At 39.8% G+C, this 7,458-nt stretch overlaps 3 non-coding genes across 3 annotated transcripts; 1 reads left to right on the forward strand and 2 right to left on the reverse strand.

Annotated features, from left to right (window-relative positions):
- Positions 1–3,759: 3,759 nt before the first annotated feature.
- Positions 3,760–3,833, reverse strand: trnan-guu (transfer RNA asparagine (anticodon GUU)). The gene has a single exon. It is a non-coding gene; the product is annotated as a tRNA-Asn (tRNA).
- Positions 3,834–4,131: 298 nt separating this feature from the next.
- trnan-guu (transfer RNA asparagine (anticodon GUU)) lies at positions 4,132–4,205 on the reverse strand. Its single transcript has one exon. It is a non-coding gene; the product is annotated as a tRNA-Asn (tRNA).
- Positions 4,206–4,522: 317 nt separating this feature from the next.
- trnaf-gaa (transfer RNA phenylalanine (anticodon GAA)) lies at positions 4,523–4,595 on the forward strand. The gene has a single exon. It is a non-coding gene; the product is annotated as a tRNA-Phe (tRNA).
- The last annotated feature ends 2,863 nt before the right edge of the window (positions 4,596–7,458 follow it).

Genomic DNA, 7,458 nt, shown 5'->3' on the forward strand with positions numbered 1-7,458 from the left:
ATACATAAGTATAGAAATAAATAAAGACCTACATAAAAAAAGAAAATAAACTTATCTATCTAGAGAGAGAGAGAGAGAGAGAAAGAAATATTTAGTTTTTTATTTATTCATTTATTTTGTAGTATTTATTTATTTGTTCATTTATTTCATTTTTTAATTCCGTTATTTATTTATTTCCGTTTTTAATGTAGTTTTACACAGCTATTTTAAGCTTATTTTACTGATTACAGCTGGAACATGGGAGGGCATTGTGGAGGGAGGTTAAAAAAAGTATAGTTTATATTGTATGTTTCTGTCAACAATAAAAAAATTTGGTTAAAAAAAGCAATGTGGAGTATGAACAAGAACTGAAATCTCATGGCCTTGTATAAATGTAGAAACCTGTTTATTATATAAATGACAAACTACAACGATAAACTATATAGACACTATATACAATATATATATATATATACACTATATACACAGTACAAAAACTATATATACAAAATACTATATATACAACAACTATACACACTATATACAAAATATTATATATACAGTACAGAAACTACACAAAAGACTATATACCCTACAACAACTATATACAAGACTACATACACTGCTGGGAGCACAAGGGAGGACAGAGGCTGCTGGCAGGATGAGGGCAGGAGGCTGAGGGAGCAGCTGCCTCTGAGCTGTCAGCCTGGGTCTGACTGCCACTGGTGGTGGTGGAACCACTGCAGAGGTGGCACGCCTCTTCAGTTTGGCCTGCCCTGCGGTGCTCGGTGGCAGGTTGTAGGTGTGCTCCACTCCCTGGGGCCGGGGAACGACGCCAGCCCACAACGCCTCAGGCTCTCCACTCCAGGGGTGAACAAGGCCTTCTTCTTACGAGACTGGAATCTCCCTGTGGTCAGCCTGTCCTGGTGTCTGTCAGCGAACGACACAGTAACTAATGTGAGCTAAAAGCATCTGCCATTACTCCATGAAATGCTGTAGCCATAGTGTAAAGCAGCCAAATGATAAGCTCTCAATTGCTAAATTGAACCTTAATTGAAGTAACCATCAATAATTTCTTAACCAGAGCATTGTAATTATTTTTAAACAGTAGGGGTTTTAAGTTAAGTATAGATTTGTGTAAATAACTAATTAAAGAACCAACTCTTTTTTTTCACAATAAAGTAAAATCTAAGCTGATTGTTAATTCAACTAAGGTTCAATGAAGTAATTGAGAGTGCGATTGGCACAAACCCCAACAGGGTCGGGACTCAAACACGATTCTTATTCAAGATGCGACTCGGGTCAGAGATCATTACAAGAACGGAGACCTGCAGCAGCCAATGAGAGTCGAGCACATCGACTAAAATCAAGTTACATTATTTTGAGTATTTGATTTTGATTTTCATAAGTACTTATTAAAATACTTCAAATAACAATAGATGTCTTGGGGGCAGCCCATCACTTTAAATATCGGTTGGGATTTAAAAAATCGTGCTGGTTAGTCTAGTTTTAATCACGACACTTTGCTTTACACAATATAGAAAATGAATTAATATTTTCTCCACGGCCAATAGATTAATATAATTCGGATACTGAACGCATCGCCTGCGCAGTCAAATACAATTCTGCTCATTGGAGTGACGGAGAGCTGCTGAGGAGAGACACGCCCCTGGTACATATCAAGCTTGTGATTGGTTCTGTCCATCTTTCGAAAGGTGGAATGCGGGTACCCGATTGGTTCTGTCCATCTTTGCAAGATGGATTGCGATTATTCTGGTTTGGTTATAGAAAGATGGTCGTGAATTACCAGCCGAATGTGTCGCAGTAGTCTGTTATGGGGGAAAGAAAAGAAAAAAAACAGTAAAAGAGAGGTGTTTTTAGTGATTTGATACTGAAAATTGCAGAAAATGTTACATTTCTGGTTCAAGTCCTGCCTCAGAAAGAAGTAAGACTTTAGACCAAGGCTGCCCAACCAGTCCATCGCAACCCACTGGTCGATCTGTCAGACGATCGTGAGATGAGTTTAGGAAAAAGTATAATCTATATTCATATTAAAAAAAATTGACAGTCCTTCACTCACGTCAGTGCCTGTAAGGTCACAAGCTTGATTGACATAACCTCTGACCAGTTCCTGCCCACTTGTTGTTAGCGCAAAAAGTAGGGGGGTTTGCGTTCTTAAGGCGATGTGATACTTAATTTCCACAGACTGTTCATTTATTTATCGCTTGTTAAAATAGCCACAGGTCATGTGAATTACCACAGCCATATTTATGTAATCAAATTCAGAAAACGTTCTTTCTTCGAGTCTCCCTGTTAGTTCCCTAATGGAACATTCTCGGGGAAACTTCGAGAAATATCGATTTTCGAACTGCGTCAGCAAATAGACCCGGTCACACTGGCAGGGTTTCTGTCTTACGGTAATATATCAAGCAAAAAAGAGTGCTGCGACGGATACAAAGAAACGAAGCTGGATAGTTTTCACGGGGGATGGGAGGAGGGTCGTTTCTTCCTCATGCTAAACTCAAATATAGCGACGCGACTGTGAGGGAATAGCGCAGCATCTCTATGATAAACTGGAGAGCGATACTGGTGAGTGAGTGTTTTCCCTTCAGTTTGACGAGTCGACAGATATGTGTTTTTATTAGAAGAATATGTATATTATATGAATATGTTCGAGGGTGTGAGTGCAAAAGAGGAACTGTTCACAATTTTGTCACTGAAGAGGCATACAAGGGGCGAAGACTAACACTAGGCCTCATCTCCAACAAGCGTCCTGCGAGTAAAATCAGTGAATCACTCCTCACCCAATTTCACCGACTCATTTTGAATAAATTAATTGAAGTAACGGTCTGCTCAGATTTGACTTTCTAAATTGTGTAATAAAAGAGTTGGTTCTTTAATAAGCTTTTCATACAGTTGTATACTTAAAACCACTGCTGTTTACAATAATGAAAAGGCTCTGATTTAGGAAATCAGTTCAATGAAGGGATTGAGAGCTCGGTTTGAACAAAAACCTGCAGGGGAGCATCACCATGTCCTAGTTTGCTTCCGCAATCTTTTCTTTCCTTCCCCCCTTTCTCTTTAGTCTTCCCCTTCTCCCCTGTATAACATACTTTAAGTGGTGAAAGATGGATTGGGCTAATGGCGTGTGCATGTTTTTCGATGGGCCGAGAGGAAAGTGACCGCGTAGTGCTGTGAGACTAGCAGCAGAGGGCGCACTGCCTTTGTTCTGCATTCCTTGTTTTCAACAACTACCGTAATTGCACTAAGATACGGGAGATCTTTTTAATTTTTAATACTTTTACGGTAGTTACCGTAATCTATCTAATATAGGTCTTCCCTAATTTATTTTATTTGTTTCTTGCCCAATTACCGTATTTTCTTCTTTTGTGATTTTATTTACTTAAATGTACGTCTCATGTTACTGAGGAATAACGGGGACACTACACAATATCGGTTTATGTCCCAACTGAGTTGTATATTTGTTACTGAATAAATACCACAACTGATTTATACTCCTTTCTTTGGCCAGACTTGTATTGTGTTTGAATTGATGTTTAGAGGTTACCCCCAGGGATGCTAAAGTGCCGGGTAGGACTCGGCTTTCTCTGGCTTATTTAAAGAGAAGACATAAAAATTCCACTGTGTCTGAGTTATTGTTTTGTAATGTTCGTGAGAAAGGTAACAGTTGATTGGGCGTGATATACAGCCGAACACGAGGTGCAGGATACAGCTCGTCGTGTGGTGAAAGAGAGGTATAGGGAGGAAAAAATATTATCCCGTCCCTGGGTGGACTCGAACCACCAACCTTTCGGTTAACAGCCGAACGCGCTAACCGATTGCGCCACAGAGACAAGTTACAGACGGTCTGTGACGAAATGGTTGTCATAGAAACCCATCAAATGTTGGTCTTTAGTAGAAATCATAAAACAAACCATGCTGTTTTAATGTCCTTTCCTGTATTACTGTTGTAATAAACACCTGAGATGTGATCGTTCCTTAACGCCGACACAAGGTGGAACCATTGGGTTATTAAAAGGAACAGAGAATTGATTGTAGTTTTCCCTTTTCTATTTTTCAAGGCGGTTTCAACAGATATGTATTAGTTTTCTTGTACAAAAATAGAATAGGAAGAAAAAAAAAGCAATGTCCCGTCCCTGGGTGGGCTCGAACCACCAACCTTTCGGTTAACAGCCGAACGCGCTAACCGATTGCGCCACAGAGACTGATGTGATCTGCTTTTCTCACAAAATAGTAGAAAAAGACTGTTTGGTATTTCGTATTTTCCACTCTTATCTAGATTACGTTTAATAATCCACTACCTGCAAATGAAGTTGTTTACACACGTATTCACAGCACGCTTCCCCCGAATAAGATTTAGTCGAATATTTGTTTTAGGTCTAAATAATCAGCGCTACAGGTTATAGGCTTAGTTCACATATAATATTTAAAAAAGTAATATTCAGTAAATAAATGACAGTACAGTAAAACCGCATTTTGACTATGAATCTCAGATACTCAAAAGGCGTTTTCAAAAACAAGTGCCGAAATAGCTCAGTTGGGAGAGCGTTAGACTGAAGATCTAAAGGTCCCTGGTTCGATCCCGGGTTTCGGCAATTTTGTGGTTTAATTTTTGTTCTACGAGTTATATTTTATTTGTAGTTTTTCCCTTTTCTGCTTAACTGGAACATTAATATGTAAATGAAACATGCAATGAAGACAAAGAACTATATAAGAACATAAGAAAGTTTACAAATTCGACCCATCGTGCTCATTTGGTGTTTATTAATATCTAAGTGATCCAAGGATCCTATCCAGACTATTTTTAAATGTCCCCAAACTTTCAGCTTCAACCACATCGCTGGGTAGTTTATTCCAGATTGTGACGCCTCTCTGTGTGAAGAAGTGTCTCCTGTTTTCCCTTTTGAATGCCTTGAAGCCCAATTTCCAATTGTTCCCCCGGGTGCGTGTGTCCCTGCTGATCTGGAAAAGCTCCTCTGGTTTGATGTGGTCGATGCCTTTCATGATTTTGAAGACTTGGATCAAGTCCCCACGTAGTCTCCTCTGTTCCAGGGTGAAAAGATTCAGTTCCCTCAGTCTATCCGAGTAGGACTTTCCCTTCAGACCTGGAATAAGTCTGGTTGCTCTCCTCTGAACTGCCTCTAAAGCGGCGATACCTTTCTTGAAGTGTGGAGCCCAGAACTGTACACAGTATTCCAGATGAGGTCCAACTAGCGCATTGTACAGTCTTAACATTACTTCCCTTGTTTTAAATTCTACACTTTTGACAGTATACCCTAGCATTCTGTACTTAGTACAGTACTCAGTACTTACATTACCCTGAAGCCTGCAGCTTCCAATTTGAGGATCAGTCTTTGGTGTGGAACCTTATCAATAGCTTTTTGGAAATCTAAGTATATCATATCATATGCTTTCACGTGATCTACAGCTACAGTTGCATGTTCAAAAAATTCTAATTAGTAAGACATGATCTGCCTCATCTAAACCCATGTTGACTATCTCCAAGAATATGGTTTTCATTGAGATGCTCCTCTATTTTCTGTCTAATAATTTTTTCCAACATTTTACAGGTGATGCAGGTGAGACTGATTGATTTCCTGGCTCAGTTTTGTCCCCTTTCTTGTGGACTGGTATGATATTTGCTGTCTTCCAGTCAGTTGGTACATCCCCTGTTCTAAGTGTCATTTGGAATAATCGAGTTAGCGGCCTATAAATAATTTCCTTCATTTCTTTAAGTACTGTTGGAAATATCCCATCTGGCCCAGGTGATTTGTTTGTTTTTAATTCTGCTAGTCCCTTTAGTACCTCCTCCTCATTTATCCTGATCTCTCTTAGGGTTTGACTGGACTGATAGTCAACCTGTGCCATGTCATCTGTTTTCCTCTGTGAAATACTCATTTAGAATATTTGCCACATCTTGTTCGTTTTCCGATACCTCTATTTTTGCCCTTTATCTGTTTCACCTCCTCCTTCATTGACCGCTTGCTGTTGTGGTATTGAAAAAAGCTCTTTGCATTAGTTTTAGCTCCAAGAGCTATGTTTCTTTCTATTTCCCTCTTTGCTTTCCTGATCCCTTTCTTAAGATCTCTTTGCAGCTCAACATATTCTATGTATTTTGTTTTGTCACCATCCCTGTTGTATGCACTATACAACATTTTCTTCCTCTTTATATTTTTTTGCATACCTCTATTAAACCATTTTGGCCAGTGTTTTTTGTTCCTCAATTTGCTAAGTTTTGGTACAAATTGCTCCTGAGCCAAGTAGTATATTCTTAAAATATACCCATCCATTTTCAACTAACTCTGTATCCAGTGTGCTCCAGTCTAATTCTTCTAAGTGCCGTCTCATACCTTCAAGGTTTGCTTTTCTAAAATTGTAGACCATTGTTTTAGACTTGGACCTTGATTTTTTTAAAGAATGCCTCAAAGCTAACCATATTGTGATCACAATTTGCCATTGGTTCTCTAACTACTGTCCCCCTGACTATCTGGGTCATTTGAAAAGATCAAGTCAATACATGCGCTCTCTCTGGTTGGTTCCCTGACAAATTGAGTTAGAAAGCAGTCATTTACCATCTCAACCATTTCCATTTCTGCTTCTGTAGTCCCCACTGGCTTTCCCAGTCTAAGTTTGGGAAATTGAAATCCCCCATTATAACAGCCACATCCTTGCTACATGCAGTCCTGATTACACTGTACAATGCAGCATCTTTCTGAATATCTGAGTTTGGTGGCCTGTAACACACTCCTACCGCTAATCCTCCAGATCTCTTGTTCAAAAGTTCCTGTTCAAAAGATTCTGTTCCGTTACTGGGATCTAATTTGAGTTCTTCTGCCGGTGTGTGTATCCTTCCAACTTGTATTCATCCCCATCATTTTCTGTAAGCCATGTTTCTGTCACTCCTACAACATCATAGTCACACGCCAGCACTGTGGCTTCCAAGTCTTAACATCTTGTTCCTTATACTTATACTGGCATTGAGGTACAAACATTTCAGGACTTTCCTACTGGCAGTTTCCCTTGGTTTTCTTTCCTTAGTGGAACATCTCCCCTTGTCAGAGCTCCCTGCCCCCCTGGTTCCTAGTTTAAATGATTCTCAATTTCACTGCACATACGCTCTCCCAATGCATTAGCCCCCCTTCTGTTTAGATGTAGAGCGTCCGGTTTGTACAGGTCCCATCTATCCCAGAAGAAAGACCAATGCTCCATAAACCTAAACCCCTCTTCCCTACACCAAGCTTTCAACCACGTGTTAAACTTTCTAATCTCTGCCTGTCTCCCTGGCCTGGCACGTGGTACCGGAAGTATTTCAGAGAAAACTACCGTGGAGGTTCTGCTCTTTAGTTTTGTTCCTAACTCTTTAAATTTGTCTTGCAGAACCTCTGTCCTACCTTTTCCTATGTCATTGGTTCCAATGTGGACCATGACCAGTGGATTCCCCCCGGCTTTGGCCAGTAG

This window comes from Amia ocellicauda, chromosome 22 (genome assembly GCF_036373705.1).
Source record: "Amia ocellicauda isolate fAmiCal2 chromosome 22, fAmiCal2.hap1, whole genome shotgun sequence".
In the NCBI taxonomy this organism is placed as follows: domain Eukaryota; kingdom Metazoa; phylum Chordata; class Actinopteri; order Amiiformes; family Amiidae; genus Amia; species Amia ocellicauda.